This window comes from Perna viridis, chromosome 6, assembly GCF_037379345.1.
Source record: "Perna viridis isolate PV_CMFRI_1.1 ecotype Kerala chromosome 6, ASM3737934v1, whole genome shotgun sequence".
NCBI classification, from domain to species: Eukaryota; Metazoa; Mollusca; class Bivalvia; order Mytilida; family Mytilidae; genus Perna; species Perna viridis.
In genome coordinates this window covers 14,101,794-14,126,395 of record NC_142450.1, presented here as the reverse complement: position 1 = coordinate 14,126,395, position 24,602 = coordinate 14,101,794, and the positions used below count along the sequence as shown (strand labels likewise).

The 24,602-nt window shown below is 30.4% G+C and overlaps 2 long non-coding RNA genes across 2 annotated transcripts; one reads left to right on the top strand and one right to left on the bottom strand.

The window, feature by feature from the left end:
- Window positions 1-7,808: 7,808 nt before the first annotated feature.
- Window positions 7,809-9,265, bottom strand: LOC148613750 (uncharacterized). The gene is made up of 3 exons (XR_015923152.1): window positions 9,222-9,265; window positions 8,465-8,614; window positions 7,809-7,953 (listed from the first exon to the last, which is right to left on the bottom strand). It is a non-coding gene; the product is annotated as an uncharacterized LOC148613750 (long non-coding RNA).
- A 10,444-nt stretch (window positions 9,266-19,709) lies between these two features.
- On the top strand, window positions 19,710-21,758 carry LOC148613749 (uncharacterized). The gene is made up of 3 exons (XR_015923151.1): window positions 19,710-19,928; window positions 21,092-21,238; window positions 21,598-21,758. It is a non-coding gene; the product is annotated as an uncharacterized LOC148613749 (long non-coding RNA).
- Window positions 21,759-24,602: the final 2,844 nt, after the last annotated feature.

Genomic DNA, 24,602 nt, shown 5'->3' with positions numbered 1-24,602 from the left:
TTGAGTATTTTAATATGGACAATATGGTATGGGGAATGGTTGCAGTTCTGTGGAGAAAATTGAAAAACATTATCCATTAAAGAACCATTTTTATCTTAAGTGAACATTGTACTGTACGTCATCACTTTGTAAAATTTTTCGATACTTCGGTGAAAGATAAAACAAACATGTAATATGTTACGGAAGAATAAAGGTAAGGATCACAAAAGTTAATAATTCAATACGTTCTGGGCAGTAGTCTATGATGGTTAGATATGCTTACTTTACATATAAGTCACTGGAAAATTCGAGCCATTGCATCTCTGTCTGTTTTCGCAAGTGAGACCCGTCGTACACAGGTAAGATCTTACCCTGTTAATTTCTGAAAAAAATTATACTTTTTGGATATTTTTGTTTTGAAAAGATTGCTAATCCCAGACGAAACGATTTACAAGCGTTTACAAAATTAACGTGTAAAACGAACAAAAAGTACGTTGGTATGAAATTTAGACTTAGTCTTAGATGTTACAAAAAGGTTTTCATCGTAGGAATATTATGATTTTTGATGATTGTAAAAGAAAACTGTAGTGAAATAAAGTTTTCCCCCTCATTTCACATAATTTTTACATTTTGTGTCCCCTTTAATGTGTTTATGGATCGCAATCAGTTAGGCTGCCAACGTCCAACAGGACCAAAACGTGTACGTTATTTATAGCTAACCATTGACCCTGCCCTGTTTATGAAAAAACGGAAAGGACAAGTTTAAGTGCATCAACCAAACTTTTCTTTTACTTCGGACGGCCTGGCCATAGACATTTCATAATTACTTAGGAGATTTTGACATACATATTAATTTAGGTGGCAGTATAGCTCAACGTGTTCGAAATTATAATATTTACGTTACACAAAAAATATATGACCAGTCTAATAAATACAGGATCGTGCTATTACATTTTTTCCCTTTCTTTCTTGGTATGAAATATTATACCTAATGCCATAATATAAAATATCTATATAACATTAATTTCATACTTAGCCATTAATACTGTAATTAACATAAGCATAACATATTATATCCGAAACAATTGATTAAAAAAAATAAAAGGCGATAGGCTAAGGTCAGCACATATATCGTGCGTAAGGTAGAATAAAATAAACACAAATTGTCTCAGTTAACATTGCATGTAATTGCGTGGAAAAAAACAGCGAATCGTATCCTGATTTTCGTTTGGTGGTAGGGACGGGCTGGAAATACAAATTACTTCAACAGGTAAATTATAAAAAAAAGAAAATCTTAGCTCTATATTCTCCATTTATAACGGAGATAAAATATACAGCTAACTTGCCCTTCTTACTACGAACAATGAGCCAGTTGGTATTACATATGACTTTAACATCATTTTCTAAATTATATATACCCTTCCGAATATACTATTTACATATTAGTCACGACCAACAATCCCTACTTTATTGTTTATCGACATTTACGCATAAACACTATAGCTCCGGAACGGACCCCGCACGACACCCTATATATGTACAATGTATGAGCAGTACTATGAATGGCCAAAATATTCTGACGGAAGTGGCGAAATGCCATTTTATGTAGATGTCAGTTAAAATAATTACAATTTTTGAGAGAAATGAAATGATTCTTTAATTTTGATAATCATTTTTTTTTTCAAAAGCCAAACTTTGTTCCCAGTTGTATTCCAATGGTTTTGGACACACCTTATATCAATTGAAACAAATCAACATTATTGGTCAATAGAAATAAAATAATGTTTCCTTTAACTGGTTGAAGAGATGGAGAAAAATTGCAATTGTCAAATTATGTGTCTATCACAATGCCATAACATACCATGGTGGTTATTCTACTGGTGGTGCTCGCTGTCGGACAAACGATTGGTTACCAAAATCATATCAAAGGAACAAAGGGCAATAAACTAAAACGAACAAAAACCACATGGTAAAGGAATATATATATTATAAAGTCAAATGTGATGTGGGAAGTCTGCCATCGTACTGCCAGAACATTAGTTTAAAGACATAAATATAATTAATTATATGTATGTGTGTTTCCATATATGTATGAATAAATGTATGTATGTATTTAATTGATTACTTGAATCGGATTTTTTAATTGTAAACTAACATTTCTTTTCAATTCTAATAACATCTGAATTATCATGATAGAAAATAAACAGCAAATGACCAGTTACATTTGCAGATCATGCGATTATGGTTCGACAAAGCATTGTTTTCTTTTTGTTATCATTGGCGTTTTGCAATTTTCAATCGTCGGAGAAAATCGTACCTCCGATATATTTTGCACATTCGTGTTAATTTTGCATATTGTTATATCCATGTAAGGACATTTAGAACACTTGTTTGATTCCTGAAAATGTTATCTATTCAATTAGCAGAATGACCAAATAATGAAACTATTTTATCACAATAACAGAAAATGCATTTTTACAAACTGCTTCTCATATCATATTATATCATCTTATGCTAATTATTATTATTATTATTATTATTATTATTGATATTATTACCATTAATATATATTAATATTACCACGTTTGTTATCATTATTTACATCTGAAGTATACTTATGTTTTTTTCTTGTCGGCAACGCAGTTCCTACTTCAATATGTTTGAAGCTTAAATCAAGCCGACGTTAACCTTCAACAAATTATGGCTGACATTTATATTGACTTCATTGATTTGGAACCAATTTCAAGGGAAGCAGAATAAGCACTAAAATTGTTACAACTGTTTGTTTTTTTTTGTTTGTTTTTTTTTATATTTGATTTTTCTTTTTGTGTATTATTATTTGATTTTATTGTTTGCTTGTCATTTCTACCTTTATTTGTTTTACAATCAAATGAATTCTAATAACTCATTGACTATTACAAACACTTACATTCCCCTTTTGTTTACCCCGTAATTGATTTTTATCTTGAACATTTTCGGTTGTTTCTTAAAAAGCTGTGAACGCTTACCTTACAGGTCCACCTGGCTAATGCTCAAAGGTTTTAGTGGAGTCCAAAATGCTCAATTACGTTTGTTGCTTTGTGCGTCATATGTTGGTTAGATTATGTTCTTTGTTGTATGAGTCTTTCTTCCCTGGATGACTTGTTTTATTTCCGCTATAATCTTGGTTCTCATGATTACTCATTTAAATTAATTTCTTAATGATAATGTTCCTTTTTTATTATTCTCAAAAAATAAACAAAGCACGACCTTCGATTCTTATTAATTACATTGATTAATTTGAATAATTTGAAATTGTACTAAAATTCCGATTCTTATTAATTACGTTGATTAATTTGAATAATTTGAGATTGTATTAAAATTCCATGTTAAGATATTGTAAGATTGCGTCTAGACTTGTAAAATCTAGAAAATTTTAATTTGAATAATCCCCTTAGACAGAGCACGTTCATAATAAGCTGTTACAATTCTTTATAAATATAATTAATGTTTCATTTTGATTATAAATATCATTTACATGTATATGAACAACATTAATTAAAATAATTTTATCATTTTAATTTTTTTATTCATTATTAGTTTATTCAATATCCCCCCCCCCTGTTCGATGTTAAAGAGTAATCAAGGGAACCAATGTTATAGCGGTAATCAAAAGAATGTAACCCAGGGACAAAGACTAGACATGGAAAACAGACAAACACAACAAAGAACATAAAGTAATAAAATCACACATACAAAGTAACAAAAGTAAACTAATAAACACAACTAAGAACATAACATAACCGACATGATATATACAGCATGTACAGAGTAACAAAAGTAAATAAGCAACTCGGACTCCACTAAAAACTGGGAGCATGGACCAGGTGCACCGGTAGGGTAAACGTCCTCTGCTTTTCTAGAAACACCCACCGAGTTGCTCATAAAAAGTCAAGTCCGGGGTAGACAAACTAAGGGAAGGAAAACTATGACCGTTGAATAAATCAGTTTTCATGGTGCCGATGGATACACCATAAAGATCCACGATGACGACCATAAAACTTCTGTAGTGATGACTTCAATCTTGTTCCAGAAGCCTATTTGTTAGAGTTCTAGCGCGATACAAAAAGTCTGCAAAGTTTCGGCAAGCTCTGGCATAACGTATGAGTTGTGTTATTTAAATAAAGAATTAATGTCTTATGCAGATGATTTTGAATACATGTGGTCAATTTATCGGGTAATTGTAATAAAACGTCAACGTTACCATATTTGCTAAATTACCTCCGTCTTACGTTTATATTTGAAAGGTTATATTTCAACTAATTTCAAGAAATTTGTCGTAAAATTAAAAGCTCCCGTAAACACTCATTAACCATGTCCATATTCTATGATGTTGTGTATTTGTTGTTGGAGTATTTTATAAAAGAAATCATCATATAAAAGATTGCAAACTGCAAAACACGTTTGCAGATTATAAAAGTCGCTACCCGGCACCGTTAAAAAATAAAAGAAGCCGCAGGTGCTACCACACCAATCGAACCCTATCGAAACAAGACGTTGATTAAACTATTAATTAGAAAGAATTTTTGGCGTCATATATTGATCGACCTTCTTTTAGGTGTTATAAATGTCTACATAATAAATTGGTCATATTTGTGAATTATATTATTTAAAGCAATACAAAATCTGGTGATGGCCATATGAAATTAAAAAGGAGCCCAATATTTATTTATTTCACTCTACGGTTGACTTACATCAAAACAGCGTGTGGAAATGCTCTCAGACCGAATTGGGGTATGGGAGTGGGAAAGGGCGTCAACGCAGCAGCTTAGTCAAAACAATTACTGAGTTGAACTCACTTATTGGTAATGCAATTTGAACCCTATATACAATTTTAAGTTTACGTATACTGCATGTATACAGAACGAACCTGTTTTGTGCTTTCCTTATCTTCAGTTTTTATATCCCACCACACGTAGTGACGAGGTATGTATTATGTGATACCCTCAGAAATATTTTGAGGACAATTGCGTGTCCATCCGTACATTTCGAGAAATGCATGTTTTGTTCGACTTTTAACCATTTTACGTTCTTTGCTGTGTGTGTATGTTTCCAATGTCTGGTCCATTTCCCTGGATTACATTTTGTTGAAAATAATTTAGATCATTCTGCATAAAACTGATGTGAAGATTTTTGATCTATTGAAAAATATGACCGCTGTTACTAAGAATATATCAAAGGGGTCAGTGTTTTCGTAAATCTCCAAAACCGTTAGGTTTTTGGCATATTTTTTTTTCAGTTATAATCGATGTAATCCTTATTATAAGACTTATAACCAAGCTATCAGACGACTCCATGTTAGAGTCATTGCCCTAGAAAAACGAAAGATGTAGTGTAAGGAGTTTTTTTGTACATATGGTTGGCGTTTGATCACGCACACAATAAATGACGTTTTAAGTTGGGAGATTTTTTTCCGGAAGTAACCAAAATATTTGTAAATAACACATAAGATTATTTAAGTGTTAAATGAAGTCCTAGGTTATTTTAAACTGTGATTGAATAAACCCTCATCTTAATAAAGAAACACAACATAAGAAAACTGGCAGCATTTTCTTTCATTGATTTTGACGTTACAGAGAAGCTTGAAACGTACGTCAGAGCACCTGTGATAACAAATAAGACGTCATGTTTGCATTTACTGAGACCTTACACTTCAATCATCGATGAATTCTGAAGTCATACATGTTACCAGTAAAACAATTCTCCAGGTTTGGGTAAGTTGTACCTTAAGTTCGCTTTGTTTTGGTAAAAGACGGTTGTAACTATATGCGGGACCGACTGGGCCGGGGTTCATTCATCACTGACCTACTAACATACATCGACCAACTCTCACGATCAGAGTTTCAAAATTCTTCATCTGGCGAAATGTGTATGAAATGATAAATATATCACAACCCGATAGCAAATTTGTAAAATTGATGCTAGCAAATGTCTGTTTACATGATATTCTTTTAATAGATTTAATTAACTTGTAAATACTTCTTTTAAACAGACTATCTAACCAGGAATGCAAATATTGTTTTCCTTTCAATAATATTCAAGGACATGTGAAATTGATTATTTAATTCATTTGAACCCGTGTTGCTTTTCAAATGACTGACCAGTAATTCAATTGCACGATAAATATGCTAATTTGAATTTTACACAAAATAAGAAAAAAAAATACACGATTGAAAAAAATTAATGCAAGCGTTGTCCTGGACCAAAATCAAAATAGGGTAAACTGTGGTTTTTAAAACAGATAACATATAATACTATTCAATTAATGAACTGTAACGTGTTGTTTGATATTTCCTTCTGAACTCAATTATAACGGTTGCAATGGTATAAATATACATATAACCAAATGTGTATGTTTATTCAGCTTTGTTTGAGCTTTGTAATACTTCACAAACCTGAACGCTTTTCAGCCAATTTGGATAGTGCAACACCGTTGCATCGGAATAAACTTCAAATTTAAAACTTAATCACTGAAAGCAGATACAATTGTACTGATATTACCCTTTGCGTATTGGCCCGAAGATTGATTTATTGAAATATGTGTTTTATAACAGATAGTTCATGTATTAAAGGTGAAGGAATAGTATCCATTGATCAAACCATGTTGTGAACAAGTCTGAAATATTAACCCAGCTTTACAATTTCGTAGATCAATTGCAGATTCATCAGCACTCAAATACTCCACCCAAGGACATTCTTACTCCGCGCCAATTTGTAGTAAATTATATCCGTTATACAAAAAAAATGCAATGACTTCCAAGTTTACAGAATCTATGGTTAACAAGTCCGGGGTTGACCCAACGACCTTTAATTCATGAGACAAGCATGCTAACGCAAACCAACTGATTTGGCCTACCAAAAGCAAACGCGGTGAAAGCATAAGCATTCCGTGAGAAAATCTCTGACACAGAAAGGAGTCAGATTAAACATGCAGAGAACAGAATGGAACAGAATAGCATATTGTGAATGTACATGATAATATAACTATCTTTAAATTCTTTGGGTGATTCTAGAACGAATGTTCTTAGTATCTTGCCAGATTAAGAATATTGTAAGAATAAACCGATCCATATTCCTATCCCAGAAAAACTAAACACCAATGCCTTTCGAACTGAGTTATATTTGATTGATTAGAAAAGTGTCTGTCTTATACTTCCCTCATTGATGCAGTAGTAGTATCGAATTTTCGATAGACAACTATCTCAAAAGTCCCTCTAGTTAACTCAGGATTGTGTGGCTTGAAGCTTTTGTATACGGCATGGAATTTAAACAGGCTAAATTCTATAAATCTTGTACATGGTTTACATAAGGTATAGTATTGATAATCGATCCAAATGTCTGCGTCAAACGATATTAGTATACCACAGAAAAGTTCGCAATATTTTGCAATGTGAGGCAAGATGGTCGAAAACAAATAATTCACAAAAATAACGAGTGACTATCTATACACATTGAATGTAGGTAGGGTTGGTAACCAAATTTTAATGTTAAAAGTGTTGAAATTCTTAAAAAAGTCATTTTACATAAGGTTTACATGGATAAGGGATTTTTTATGTGTGCATGAGATTGTTTGGGTATTTTTGTGCGTTTTTGTTTGTATTTTTGAATGTTTTTATATATGTTATTAACATCGAACTCTAACTTGATTTCTATTTTCGTAAGTTTAGCAGATTTTATGAACATGTCCACTTGAAATATACCACATGACATCCCCCTACCCCCATTTGTCTTAAATATGAAAGTAGTATCAAATTATATGGTATCAATCAACCAAAAACAGGTATTTTAGCTTTATCAGATTTATTTAGATAAAAATTAAATATTCATAATTTTAGCCATATTGTATACCGAACAGTCGTGTTTTAATCTTTAGAAATCATTGTTAGTTAATTAAGCTGAAGGTTTTCAGTCAAATCTCTTTTTACAATTTCATAGCTGAAATTAGAATAGTGAACAATTATTACTTGAATTTCTTTAGATAAATAGGTGATATGTGCACACAAAATATAATAAAAATAAAATATCAAAAATCAGTACATCAACGTACCTTATTATGTTTATTAACAATGTGAATGTCTGTGTCACGATAATGATGATATGATGCATTTTTGATCATTTTACCGTTAATAACATTGACAGGTCTTTAGCAGCTGACTTCAAAACTTGTAATACACAGAAAGTTACCCTGAACTCGGACATAACGGTGGAAATAACAAAAAAAAGTTTTTTCCTAATAAAAGAAAAAAAAAGAAATAGAGTGCATCGAAATATTTTACAAACATTATGTAAGTGTCGTTGAATGAGCGACCGTATAATACTCGACTAAAATAATATAGAGAATACTTTTAACTTCCGAAATTGGCGTGGGTGGTTAAAATGTTAACATGTGTTCACCGAAAAACGCATTTTTACAATTACTATTAATGTATTTATCATTAAGACATACCAAATGGGCGGAATTGAGGCTTTTCCACAAAGCGATTTCTTTCTGACATTCTTCTATTAAACCGTCCTGCACTAGTTTGTCCTACAGCAAGTGCCATGACAAGAAGTAACATAATTCTTACCATCTTGAACATCTCCATCGTTTCAATCCCTACAAGATTGATTAATACCTAGCTAAATGTAAACGTTTACCTAACTTTGATATGCTTATTTGATAGGATTAAGACCGCTTCTATTTATGACCTCTATGTTATATACAAAACACAGAAAAAAAACATTGTATATATTAGCCATTACAAATAGAAATCATAGGTATTCGTGAGCTTTTTCCAATCCATATTAAATTTTGTGCTGAAGTATTGCAATGCAAAACAAAAGCAAATTAAGACAAATAAGCGAAAACAGATATAAAAAAAAAAACATATATGATATCGGTATATGTTTTTGATTGTAAGACATAACTGATTTTCTGTAAAGAAAAAGTTACAACTTCTTAACACCAAAAACATGAATAAATATTGTCAGTTACAAACTCGTTGAATTTGAAGCAATAAAATAGGAAAACAAATTGTGTAATAATTATTTTGGTGTCTAATATTTGCAAATGTATACGTGTTGAAGGCAGTCCACATAATTCTTGTGGCAGAGATTAATTAAACTTGTGGGGAAAATTTTCCGTTTCATAATTAGATGAAAAGCTTAATACGATAAAGAAAAAAAATCCTTATAAAAGTACTATAAGTATTTGAATATCTTACCTCTCAAATTCCTCGTTCAATAACGGAAACAATCTGAAATTGATTGTTCTCTGAATGTTTTTCATCTTTTATATTTAAAAATATCCGTGCCGCACTCTCTTTAAGTATTTGATTTACAGCGTTAGTTATTTGAGGATTAATTCCTTAATACTTTCCTTGAATACTTTTACATATAAGGGGCACATTAACTTTGACACTTTCGTGCAATCAAACAACCTCCGTGATATCTACAATGTATCACCTTGACGCTTTCGTGCAATCAAACGTCCTCCGTGATATCTGCAATGTATCATCTTGACATTTTCGTGCAATCAAACGTGCTCCATGATATATACAATGTATCACCTTGACACTTTCGTGCAATCAAACGTGTTCCGTGATATCTACAATGTATCACCTTGGCACTTTCGTGCAATCAAACGTCCTCCGTGATATCTACAATGTATTACCTACGTATGTTGCAAGAAATGAAAACAACATGAGATGGAACAGGAAATGATATGTGTGACCTGAGACAATGCGAAAAAATTCATGTAGCAAAGGAAGCCATGAAAATGTCAAATATATCATATCATTATATTATCTGGTTAAAATGCACTGCCATACAGAATGTTGTGTAAAAAGGAAAAAAAATATAAATGATTCAAAGTATCAGTCTTTATAAACGTCAGACAAGAAGTGATTCACTCATTTTTAAAACACACCGAACTCCTCTTATTTCCTGGTCAGAAAGACCTACTGGACATATTACTAGGTAGAGTTTTCAATTGACTGTTGCACTTAAAAATAAAATTCATATATTCATATAGAGTGTTTATATATTAATCCCTTTTTTATTTTATTTTTGCATCCTACATGTTTTAATGTTATGATTTGTCGAGGATGATGAATGGAGTTTAAAAAATAGGAAAAATATAATATTTCAAACAAAAGTATGTGTTAACAAAAATGAAATTTATTTTAGCATTTTGAAAATGAACACAATACCCGTGTATTGTAATGTGACAACGATAAAGAAAACATCATGTAGTGTATTTTTTTATCATTATCTATTTAAACTTTTCGTCTATTATTTTCTCATATATGAAAATCAATACTAACATAATGTTGATATTGCTCAAAAAGGGCAAGTTTTTTTTGTTTTCTTTGAGTGTGTGTGTGTGTGTGTGTGTTAAGAAGTTGTGTTCACATTCTGTTCATATTGTTTTTACGTGTACTGAATAAGGTATATAAATAAATGTGGCGACATTTCGGCAGTTCTTTTTAAGTTTTAATGATTAAGCATCATTGCTGGGTGTTAAGTCTGTATGACTATATTCCAAATCACTGTTACAAAAATAAAGATTTGTTAATTCCATATATTTTGTATAACAAGAAAAACAAAAAAATAAAACATGCTTGAAAACATAAGTACCCTCCATTTTCATGAAAAAATATTCAATAGAATCAGGATTCCGGCGGAAATCAAAAGAATATAATCCAGGGACAAAGACCAAACACTGAAAACTAATAAACACAACTAAGAACATAACATAACCGACATGATACATACAGCATGTACAGAGTGGCAAAAGTAAATAAGCAACTCGGACCCCAGTAAAAACTGGGAGCAGGGACCAGGTGCACCAGTAGTGTAAGCGTCCTCTGCTTTTCTAGAAATACCCGCCGAGTTTCCCATAAAAAGTCCAGTCCAAGGTAGACCTATGACACGTCGAACAAATCAGTTTTCATGGTGAGATGCAGGCTTCTAAACTTCTGTCGCCAGAAAAATCGCCAGCTGCCATTTCTTTCTCCAATTTTCAGAAGTTAGAGCCAAAGGGTACCAAAAAATATATACTTTTTGAAAAAAGAAAATATGACAGTATAAAGTCCACTGATGAATTATCTTTGCCAATTCATCAAAATAAGATCTCCATTTATGACATACATGTATCCAGGATTCATTCTTGATGCATTTATAAGGCATGTTTTTTGCTCTAGTCTCTCACTTTCATATGTCTGGTGTTTGTCCCTGAATTACATTCTTTTAATTCCTGCTATAACCTTGGTTCCCTTGATTACTCTTTCATATGCATAAAATAGTAAATACTACTCCAGAAACAGGTACTTTATTTCTATCAAGGACTTTATGTATTCTATACTATTCTCACATAGTCCCTCATTTTAAAACATGTTAACCTTTGTTCTTTATGGTCTTACATATCTTAATATATAATTTAGTTTTTTTTCATATATTTTTAACAAACTGGTTTCTTTTTTTATTTCTCAATTTGATAAAATTTCTGGTAAACTACATTTTGTACCATGGAGCATTTAATGTGTCCCTGCTTAATTATCTTGATCTCTATTTTATTTTATAGATTCATGCTTCTTCAACTACTATGCGCACATTTTAAACCATACAGCCTTAATTTGACTTAAATAAAAGAACTTTCTATTTCAACTTTCGTCTCCTTGAAACATTCGTGCGTATCCGAATTTGAGATTTTTCGGCTTGATGCCTCCTTTTTGCAAAGTTCAATTTCTTTATAGTCATTATATTTGCATAATTTGTAATGACCAAGATCAATTTTGGAGGGCACCTTGTCTCTGTGGTAGGGATCGACAGTTTTCCCCTCAATACTTTTTCTTCTGGCAGAAGGTCGTAAGGCCGAAAATGTTGCCTCATATTCTTTATTTTTTTTAAAGTTTTATTTATATTTTCATTTGTATGTAGTTCCTTTTAACTTTTTAAACGTGTCTAGTGTTCACTTAATCATTGTTTTTATTTGCGTTTAATTTGAGTCACTTCACAACATATATTATTTTTGTTTACCGAAAAGCTAAAGACGCTTATCCTACCGGTGCATTCGGTTCATGATCTCAGTGTTTTTGTGGACTCCGAGTTGGTTGCTCATTTACTTTTTTCCTTGTTATTTTGGTCATATCACTTTCCCTCGGGTATGTTCGATGTTTTGATTCCGCTCGAATCTTTGTTCTTTCGATAATTAATCTATATTGCATAGCAAAAGCTATAAAATTGAAATTAACTCGCTATAAAATTATTTTAAAGCTTTATTATCCTTAAGAACATATTCCATGCAAACTGTATCTTGCTTTCATTGAACACAATGTATTGCTAGGCTCATTTATATTCATTTAATCGCATTTCAAAAGCACAATATTAACGAATAAATTACGTCTTCAGTCACTAAGCTGGAAGCTTATTGTTAACACCGGCGAAATGATAAATACAGAACTGATACGTGAGTACAACAAGAGCATAGTGTAAAAATGTCATATCGTTGGACCAAGCATTGTAGTATTGAATTGTTTCTGTTTGTTGGTGTGTGAAAGTTCATCCAAGTTTTTTATGCTGTTCAATATTTACGGTTTTTCTTTTGTTTAGTGTGTATTTTTTATTGTTTGTTGTTATTGTTGTGTTTTTTGTTTGTTTGTTTGTTTGGTTTTTTTTCATTTGAAATAATTACCCATATATGCATAAGTTAGTTTTGCCATAGAAATAATAATTTTGTTGTGCAATATATGTTTTGTTTCATTACAAATGTCCTCAATTTCATATTTTTTTAAACGTTTGAAAACAGTATCCAAGTAAGAAAACGTTTGATATATTGATATTTTTCAGAGATCAAAACAATAGAGATGTTCAAGTTAATACATATTTTAGTTCTAGTTGTCATGGCGCTTGCTGTCGGAAAAACGAATGGAGAGCGTCACATCAGGAGGAAGTCGGAAGGAAGTTTTTTTGTCGAAGGGCTCCCGCCCGGTTTGCACAGACAGTATGTTTATAATATACTACAATAACTAGTTTACAGTTATAATAAGTCTTTAAGTATACAAACAATAAAATGTGTATATATTTAAGGTTTCTATATTTTTTCTAACTACCAGAAAAGACGAAAACTTTATTACTGCAGCTTTTCTCGGAGATAAATCATATTTAAATCTTAATTTCATAATCAATTACAATATCCATTCCCCCCTCCCCTAAAATCACTACAGTACTTCGTTTTTCTTACTAGATATTTTGTGATACTTTTACTTTTTCTTATGGCGTTTGTTCATGATATCTTTATTTTTGTTTTTAGCGATAAATGATTTCTTAACCATGGGTACACAGTTATGTTTAAGTATGTGAGCATATATTTAGATGAAAGAAAAGAACTAATTAAATTTCTTTTTTCCCCTCAGTTTTTGAACTTTAAACAGTAATCATTTGGAGAGAAACCAGTGTGTGTTAATGCCATACAATGACTTTTAAATTTTACAGCACTTATTTTGGATCCTCCTTTTAAAGTACTGAAATCATCCTTGTGTCATACAAATACATTCAACAGCATATTTAAGTTTTTTTTATTATCTATACCACGTTAATGAGTCCATATATCAGCATTATATACTGTAAATATATATTTAGGTTGAATTTATATAACTAAATGTACCAAACATGCTCACACGTACGTTTTGCACGAATGATTTTCATGTGTGTTTCATAAATAAGAAAGGAATCTGTGAATACAATTCAAATACTGTGTCGGATAAACGGAACACAATATATCCAAAATAATACATAAAAAAGTAAAAAAAACAAACAACTAACTGTGTCCAAAGCTAGGAACATGAGGTGCAGTGTTCGTTTATTGGATGACTATCTCATTGGCCATCACACCACATCTCCTAAAACAGAAATTCTAGTCTTGTTTTTAATTTTGTTCAAAACAAATTAAAACCAAACCTTTTCTTGTTTTTTTTTGTTTTTTGTTTTGTTTTGTTTTGTTTTGTTTGTTTGTTTTTTCTTTTTTTTTTTTTTGCTTTGTTCTCATTGAGACAAATTTAAACCATACAACCTAAAGCAAATTTCAGAATAATATTAAATATTTGAGGTTTCGATATTAACTTTTGTCTCGTTTATACGTTCTTACGTTCTTCGAATTTGATATTTTACCAGCTTGATGTCATCTGTCTAAAAAGTTTAATATCTTTATACTCAGAATAAGGATATCATGCATGTATCAAAGATCAAGACAAAAGTTTCAAGATCACAATATCAGGGATATAAAACAAAACGATCCAGTGATTTCGGCATTATCCCTCCAGTTTCTAATATTAGAATTAGTTCGTAAGCAGGTAATTTTGAAATATTGTATTGTTATTTGTTTTTGTTTTTCTTTCCTCTTGTTCTTCTTTTATTATTATTATTATTGTTGTTGTTGTTATTTCGTTTGATTCTTTTTGTCATTTGTTTTTTTTTCAGTTGTGTTTGTGTTTATTTTATAGGCAGAAATTGTCAGTTATATTACATTTTTTTTATAATTCAATTAAAAGTGGAATCCGACCAAGGCAGGTATACATTTCAGAAGTTAATTAAAACATCGATTTGTTAAACGTGAAATAGTTTTTTTGTTTTCGTCAACAAAAGATTTATCATTGTATGAGCAACTCTGTGGATGTTTTCAGAAAAGCAGAGAACGCTTGCTCTCTTGGTGCAACTGGTCCATGCTCCAGGTTTTTTTTTTGGTTGCTGTTTTACTTTTTTTAAACACGGTTGATATATTGATAGTTTTCAGGAATAAAAACAATTGAGATTTTTAAGTTATTAAAGATAATTGTTCAAGTTGCCATGGTACTTCCTGTCGCTCCAACGAATGGAGTACGTCACAACAGGAGGATGTCAGAATGAAATCGTTTTTGTGAAAGAGCCCAGGCCTGTCCAATTTAGTAAGTTTCTGATATAACGCAATATGTAGTTGATCGTAATAATAAGTCTTACAATATAAAAACAATAAAGTAAGCACATATACTTGTTTTTTATTATTATTATTATTTTTTTTTATTATTTAACCATCGTAAAGGAAATACTTCATTGATGTTACTTATACAACAATACAACCTAAATTTAACTCTAAGATGAAATTGAATATAAGAACTTTCGATATTAACTTTTGTCTCGTTTATTCGTTCTTAGATATTAGATATTTTACCAGCCTGATGTCGTCAGTGTGTCATGTTCAATCTTTAAGATGAAGGATATCATACATGCAACAAAGTTCAAGGCAAAGGTTTTAAATTGTACATGAAATCAAGGATATAAAACAGAACGCATCCAGTGATCTAGGTATTACCTCACTAATTTCTAATATCAATATCAAATTGCAAACAGTTAATTTTGGAATGTATTTTGTGTTTGCTGTCACGTTTTTATTTGTTCATTTGTGTATAAAGTTGACCTGCTTTCTTTTTCTTTCTGTTTTGTTTTGTTTTTGTTACGTTTCATTTTTTGTTGATGTTATCTTTTTTTTAAGTTTAAGTTTATCTCAATCAGGTAAATATATTTATGTAATGTTTCATAGTCTACACTAAGCAATCTGGTTCATGGTTTGAGTTGCTCGTTTGCATTTGTTTTTATGTTATTTAAGGTTATTCTACTTTGTTTGTTGTGTATGTGTAGGTTTTCCCTGTCAATTGATTGTCCATTCTTTTTATTTCCGTTAGAATTTTAGTTCCCTTGATTACTCTCTTTTAGTTAAAGCTATAAACTTGTAATAGATTTGTTTTGAAGTTATATTGCACTCGGAGCAGTTTCAGAATAAATTCCATATTAACTGCACTTTGCTTTTACTGCCCTTTGTTGAGGGAAAATGTGAACTGATATATCATGTCTTTATTCTAAAGACTTGAAGCTTGTTGTTAACATCGGAAAAACGATAAAAACATCACTGATGAAAGAGTCCAGTTATAGCAAAATATATCTTTAAATTGTGTTAGACCAAATAATGAAGTGATTTGTCGGTTGATGTGTGTTGGTATTTCAAAGTTAAAGTGGGGATTCAGTATTAACGGACCATTTGTTTTGTTGACTATGTATAGCTGTTTTGGATTTTTTTCTTTTCTTTGAAGGGTGCTTTAATATAATTTAGCACACATGTATATCTCAGTTTGGCCATTTGTAAAATGCTTTTGTTTTGTGATTAGATTTTGCTTTATAAAAATATATCAATTTCAAACAGGTTTATAAAAGGTCATTCAGTAATGAATCGATATTTTCACAAATCAGCTGAATGGAGATGTTCAAGATAAGACGGAATGTTTTAGTAGTGGTCTTGGCACTCTTGGCACTAGTTTGCGGACAGACGAAGGTACAACGTCGTAGCAGATGGTTGTCGTTTTGTAGAAATGCCCCTAGCCATTCAATATGTTTCTTCATTACTGTTGCTTTTTTCGGTGATAAACTATATTTTAATCTAAAAATATAATCAATTACATTAACCTTTTTTCCCTTACACCACTACAACGCTTTGTTATCCATATAGATACTTTGTGATACTTTCAATAGTTTTTAAGGTGTTTGTTCATGACATTCTTTCTGTCAGTTTTTAATTTGTTTACAATGGTTACACAAATATATTTACGTATGTGTGCATGTATTTAGATGAAAAAAGAAGAACTTATTGGTTTTCTTCTTTTCTTCAGTACATCAGGGTCTAACTTTGAAGTGTGATAATTTGGAGAGAAACCAATATGCGGAATGATAGGACAGATTTTAAGGATTAATTTTGCCAAATTTCAATAAAATCCATGACAGATGTGGTGGATGTGGGAATTTCCATATTGCAGGTAAAATAAAAAGTTACCATACCCATTTAATTAAAGCTAAGTTGTATGTTTTGTTTTGTTTTGTTTGTTCGTTTGCTTGATTGTTTGTTTGTTTGTTGTGTGTTTCTCTTTTTTCATGAGGCAAAACGAAACCAATATAAAATGATATATAAATATAAACACATTTTGTTTTTATTTTACACTAAGATTTCCTTGTTATGTGTGAATGAATCGCATTCGGCCAGGCTGCCAACAATCACCGGTACTTAAATAATACTTGTATGGGGAAAGCGTCACATTCTATGGTATATAGGGGATTGCGAATTTAAATAGAGAGGAAGCGGATTATTTTTAAAATATTTATTCATATGAAAAAAATGTATTAAATTAATTAAAAGTAACAGCTAAAATGTAGAAAAAATAAAAAAATATATAATTTAATCTGATAATGTATTTATTCAATAAAAAATGTAATGTGAATTGTATTAAGGATGGGGCTTTTTCTATGACGAATGAGGGATGGTATAAGGTATAACTTCGAAGTTAATACCATTAAAGAGCTGTGTGTACCCCTTTATAATTCCCTGACAATCAATAAAACGGACCCGCGTAACTAAAAAGTATTTAACTTGAGGTAAACATTGGAATTGAAAGCATGTTGCAGCTCACGGTGCTCGCTTATATTACTTTAAACACAATTTTATGATACTTTTAATCCCCATTATTGAACAATGTTATTTTGTATCAATTTTGGACTACTTTATATTAAACCTTTTCGTGCAGTCGACTGAATGATATCCCAGATGTTTCTACATAGTAGTTAAATGAAAACAAGAATAAATTTAGTGCTGATGTGTTTCAAGCAAAACAAGTCATGGACATGTCAAGTGTATCTGTTACTTGGAAAGATGAGGATCTCATGTCGTATTGCATGATGCTGGAAACTTTTCCTATTCTGATATCATATTGCTTGTAATATGAAAAAAAAAGTGTTATTTTCGTGTGCAAAATGTCAAATTTGAAGTATATGGATCATTAGGAAATAGTTTCCTTGTTCCAAGAAAATAAAATATCAAAATTTCATAAGGTATTGGTAAAACATACTCAATTTTGAAGTAATTTAGCTCTTAAAAAGTAAAAGTTGCTTTTTTGATACGATAAATGTCCATTTTATTATACATGATACATTGCAAAATCATTTATATTGGTCTTGGAGAATACAAATATTAAAATTTAATCAAACTGGGTTAAAATATACATACGTTTTAATTAATAAAGTACTTTTGATTTATACCATACCATCTAATTACTCTGAATATGGTAAAAATACTCTATTTTGAAGTAATTAAGCTATTTCTCTATAAAAAAACGATACCAACTCACTTCTTAAAAATGTAAGATGAAAAAAATCCACATTTACTTTACATAGTACAATGCGGAAACATTTTCTGGTCTAGGATTATAATAATACTGGAATTTTATAATATTGGGGTACAATATACTATATTTTTAAATAACAAATTATTTTTTACTGATGCAATACGATCTAATTACTCTGAATGTGAAAAAAAAAGTTCTATTCGTGTAAAATCCATATTTGTTGTATATGGATAAATGGAATTACATTTTCTTTGTTCCAGGTGAATAAAAATACAAAATTTCATAAAGTAGTGCTAAAAGTACTCTACTTTGAAATAATATAGCTTTTGTAACTTATGCGATACCATCTTCTTTGTCTAAAAAAGAAAATATTGCATTTTTGTGATGAAAAATATAAATTATCATACATGGTACATTGCAAAAACATTTTCATTGGTCTGAGAAAGTATAAAATTATTGCAATTTTATAAACTTTTAGTAACATATACTCAAATATTTAGATAAGCAATTATTTATGGCTCGGACGAGACCATCTTATTGCTTATAGCCTAGATATGAAACGTATGTAATTTGTATATTGAAAATGTCCATATTCTATTGTATATGGATTATTGGGAACACATTTTCCTTGTTTCAGGAGAATTAATATATCAAAATTTCAACAGGTGTTGGTATGAAACTCTGTTTTCTAATATAACATTTTGGGTTGATGCAAAACATTTTTATTGGATTAAAAATAAAATAGAATATGTTTTTTTTATCTGTAAAATATTGTACGTATACCCTGGTTACAGGGAACGAATTTGAATCAACATTGTATAGAATCACACGTGTCACTCTTTACATTATGTTTCAGAATGGTAAATAAATAGTTTTAATCTGGCAATTTCATCTACACTATCGTTTGTTTTTATTTATTTTTTTTTAAATAATGTATTAATCTGACAAAAACAATTTCGAATAAATATGAAAATATTTATTCTCCAACGCCAAACAAACTGCTATAATCAGTGGACCTTTTCCCTGACCATTTCGGTAGGCCCTTTACAATTTTTCATATTTTATTATATGTACAAATACAACTTGGAACCTGTTAGACGTTTTTTCTTTATCTTTAATGTTGTTTGTCAGGAGTGGATTCGGGCGGGGGCGAGGTGGGCGTGCGCCCCTCTAAAATTCGCAAAGCATGAGTTGTCAGGGGTAGATTTAGGCGGTTTGCAGTAGAGACAGTAATTTCTCTCAAATTTTACACAAAATATATCTACATTGCACCCATTCTAGATGAACATTTCAAAAAACTGTCTATCTTGCGTTCCCATCACATATCCTATTTTTATAATCTAGATCTGTTTATGGTATATTCAAAATGTAAACATTAAAGCAACATTAAAAATTTAGAAGTTTTTGTCTTGGTTTTTATTTTGTCTGAAACAAATTAAAAACATACAACATAAATCAGATTTCAAGATAATTTTGATTAAAAGAACTTTTGCTTTTAACGTTTGTCACATTACTTTGTTCTCACATTCCCTAAATTTGATATTTTACTAGGTTGATGTCATCTGTATGCAAGGCTCAATCTCTCTATAGTCAGGTGAAGGATATAATGCATGCATCGAAGATCAAGGCAAATGTTTCAAAATGTACACGAAATCATGGATATAAAAAAGGACGCATCCACTGATCTAGGTATTATCTCTCCGGTTTCTAATATCAGAATCAATTCGTTACCAGGTAAGACTGAAATATATTCTACGTTTGCTGTTGCTTAATTATTTGTTCATTTGAGTATGAAGATGACTTTTTTGTTTGTTTGTTTGTTGTTTATTGGTGTTTATTATACAGACAGCAATAAGTCAAACACCAATAATATTTAATCATATTATGCAGTTATTATTTAGTTTAGTACACATGTGAAAAGTTGCTTAAGACACTGTTAGATCTTTTGAATGTTTGTGAGTTTACATATAATCATTGTGAGTCTTAACTATTTCTGATTGTTTATATGATTACTGATCAAGGAATAGTTCTCGCCGGCAAGTAAATTCTCGCCAACCAATTTTTCTACCTCTCCTGTGAAACAAGTTCATGTCCAAAATGTCAGGTAAAATGTCTACACGGGATCAAAGATTCTATGACAACCTCAGCGAGTTTCTCTAAAAAAAAAGCAAACTACCCTTACCCTACTTACGCAACCAGGTCCATGATTCGAGTTGGTTGCTCATTTACTTTTGTTTCTACGTTATTCCATGTTATTCTACGTTCCTTATGGTGTACATTTTGAATGTTGTCAATTGTCTAGTTTTGACTTTGGCTTGAATCTTGGTTCATTTGCTTACACTTTTATTGTATATCAAAAGCTAAAACTTGTAATACACTTGTTTCAAAAATTGTTTTGAGGTTATATTGCACACGGAGCAGTTTAGAAATATTTAATGTTAACTGTTTCTTGCTTACACTGCGCTAAATATATTGCTTATTCTAGTCGCTTTTCAAAAGCAAAATGTGAACAAATATATCATGTCTCTTTTCAAAAGACTGGGCGCTTATGGTTAGAAGTGGAAAACGACAAATACAGCAATGATAAAAGAGTATAATGAGAGCCTAGTATTAAAGGAAGGTCTTACATTGTGTAAAATTAAACAATGTATTATTGATTAATTTGTTGCTTTGTGTTTAGCAGTTTGATTGGTTGTTTACTGTTGAGTATGTATGACTGTTTTGGATTAATTTCCTTATTTTGGAGGGGTGCTCTAATATAATTTTCCACATTTGTAGAAACCAGTTCTGCCATTGGCAAAATGCTTTTATTTTGTGATCAAATATTGCTTAAGTAGTAATGTATCATTTCAAAAATGATTGTAAAAGGTCATTCAGGAAAAAATCGATATTTACAGAAATCAAATCAATGGAGATGTTCAAGATAATACAGATTGTTTTAGTGGTTGCCATGGTACTAATTGTCGGACAAACGAATGGAGAACGTTATAACAGGAGGATGTGGAAAGAAAATCGTTTAATGGAATTCCCAGCTATGCCATTTTGTATGTTTCTAATATATTTCAATAACTAATATATAGTTTTAAAAATTCTTAAACTTTACAATCAATAAAATAAACACACAAACACACACACACACACACACACACATATATATATATATTTAACTACGAGAGAAACACCGCAACAGTACTTTGTTTTCTGTCTACATACTACATGGTACTTAAATCGCTCTTTAGGCGTTTGTTTTCGATATTTTTCTTAAAGCTGTTTTTTTTTTTTTTTTTTTTTTTTTTTTTGTGTTGTTTTATTTAATGCTGTTTCCCATGAGTACACAGATATGTTTAAGTATGTGTGCATGTATCTTGATGAAAAAAAAGAATTAATTGTTTTTTTTTTACAGAACTTACACGAAAACATTGATCATTTGGAGAAAGACTAGTATGTGTTGTTACCCTGCAATGACTTAAATTTAACAGCACTTATTTAGTATCGACTTAATCAAATGGCCTTTGTTTTAAATAAATAAATTCAATAGTAGTTTTTTACGTTATTTATTTGATTTTTAATAAAGAATAAAAAAAAATGACAAAGCATGAATAATTAAAAAAAAAGAACACAAGCAAATAATTTAAAGCTTGTAATCAAGAAAAGAAACAATATTGTTAACAGAAGTTTTTTTTCTAAAAAAGATCAAAATTTTCAAACAAATGTACATGTACCTTGAAAAACAATTTGAGTGTTTAATGGAAATCAAGTGAATATTCTTTTAAACGGTAATTAAAAAAGTAGATAATCCAAGGATAACTACTAGGCAAAGAGAACACACACAAAAAAGAACATGAAATAACTAATGTAGTATGCATTTTGGAACAAAAGTGAAAATGAAATGAAATATTTATCAATTTTGATTAAGTTTAAGAAAGAATCAACTTGCTTATTTACATCAAATATCTACGATTTTGCCACATTGAGGTACAAATATATCTCTTTCTGCAATGATTTTAATCTCGCTTTGGAATGTTGGAAAAATGTATTTTGCATCTCAAATGCTTCTCTGCTTTCATTGGAGTGAGTAACAAGAATGACCTTGTTTCTTTTCTGTTTGTGTTCAGTATATTTGTTGAGACGATTTTAATTTTCAACTCTCTTTATTATTTCCCCAAAATTACATAAAATGCCAATAAAAGCTGACTTAAAATACCAATTTGATATTTATGGTATTTCAAGAAGTAGTAGTACTTAATATTATTGATCAGTATAAAAGAAGGACATACTTCAAGAATAAATATCATGCCTATTTTATCACTGTTTGATTCTTAGTGTTTTATGACTATTGGAGTACTTTGAATATCGCAAGCAAGGGCGTAAATTCTTTCAGCGATAACGTCAAAATAATGGTTGCTATGTTTTGGTTTTTTTTCTTTTGTTTGTTTTGTTTTTATTTATTTATTTAACAATGTCTTGCACAATGCACCTCTGATACTAAAGCTATATTACCAACGCCACTATCCAGATAATATGTGAAAATAGAAAAAAAAATGACTAGTTGCAGGAAAGGCACCAAATTATGCAATTCTCTGGAATATGCCATGATTTCTTTTATTGTCTTACCAACACGTCTAACGTTTCCATTACTCTACATGTTAAAAATGACATCTTAAAGTTGTGAAACTTTGAATATGAGCCTTTCAAACTCATTTTTATGGTACAGGTACGATGATTGTAGAAGTTCTTCACAAAAATGACTTGAATAAGTGATATGAAAATCCTCATTTTTACCTTTTCTGCTTACTGACATCATGGAGGAAAATTACTCATACATGTATACAATGTTCATACCCTTTTGTAGTAAATTACAAATATGATTTTAAAGTACAAATTCTCAGCTTTAATTTAAATGAGAGATAACCGTGTTGAAAAGTAATCATATCAAGTACAGTTGACCAAATTTCACGATAATTATACCACCCAATCTTGAAATGACAATGCACTGTTTTTTATCAATAAATATGCATAGAAACCCAAATACAATTAATGCTGTGCGATTTCATTTCTGAATAAAAATGATCATGATTTAGCATAAGGATTCAGAGGACCATACGCGATTTTGTTACAAATTGTTCCTTCAAGATTTTTTTTTTTTTAATGTGGCATACTATTATATTAAAATATTGGCTATCATATTATATTGGTTTCGTTTTGTCTAATGTAAAAAAAAACAAGAGAAAACAAAATAACAACAAAAAACAAACAAACAAAACAAAACAAAACAAAACAAAACATACAGCTTAGCTTTATTTAAATGGGTATTGTAACTTTTTGTTTTTCAACGCAATTTGCAAATTCCCACAAATTCAACAAATTGTCTCTCTCTGTTTGAGGATTTTATACTAATGATTGGTAAAGAAACAAATTGAAAATTTTCAAAAAAAAATGGTTGACATACACTTTTAGCATGCAAAAAATACAACAATTGCGTCACATAATTGGAGCACAATATGCCTTACGTGAATAAGATAAAAAAAAAAAATGCGTCGTCATGGATTACAAGTACGAAAATATAACCTTGGATTATAACAAAAAGGTCGTTTTAGCCAATTACCTAAAGCTACATTGTAATATCAGTTAACTGACCGACTGGTTTTTGGTTGTGGGTTTAGTACAGACAGTGTTGTTATCAATTTCACGCAAGTTTGCTTTGTAAATTTGTAAACAATTCTTACTTAGTTGAGTATCATAAGACATAATATTAATTTAATTTGATATTGAAATGCCTTGTTATAATTATAATCAATTTTAGGATTTTACTAAATTAGATTTTTTAATACGTCTCTTTCATATTTAAATTTTAGCTAAACGTGTACAGATATTTAAACTGGCAAGATGCTAATTCTCCCAATAATCATACAAATATTTTCAGTGAAAATAAAAATATTTTAATTCTGAATTAAATATTCATACATCAATATGGTTTTGTTAAAATTTAGAATACATTTTACAGGAACCTTGTGTATCTCTGGTGTCACGGCATGTATAGCATGTAACCTTCAGCTAACAATAATATCCACATTTTGCACCTGAAAAAAGAAACATCAATTATACAAAGTCTGTAATGTAAAATGTTGAAAACCAAATATACATGTAGTATGCGAAAGTGAAATAAAGGACTGGCAAGCACATACATAGCACATTAAAAGTATATTATTCAAAGAGAATTGCTATTGCCAGTCAAATAGATATTAAAAAAGAAATGAATCAAATCAGCCCTTATGTAAGCAACCTTTAATCTTCATTTAAGTTTGTTGGGATTGGTCATATCAATACCGTATTACGATAATAGGTATAGTGCTAATGTAAAAAAGACAACAACAGATGGGCGAGTGAAAATGTCAGCCCATGACCACC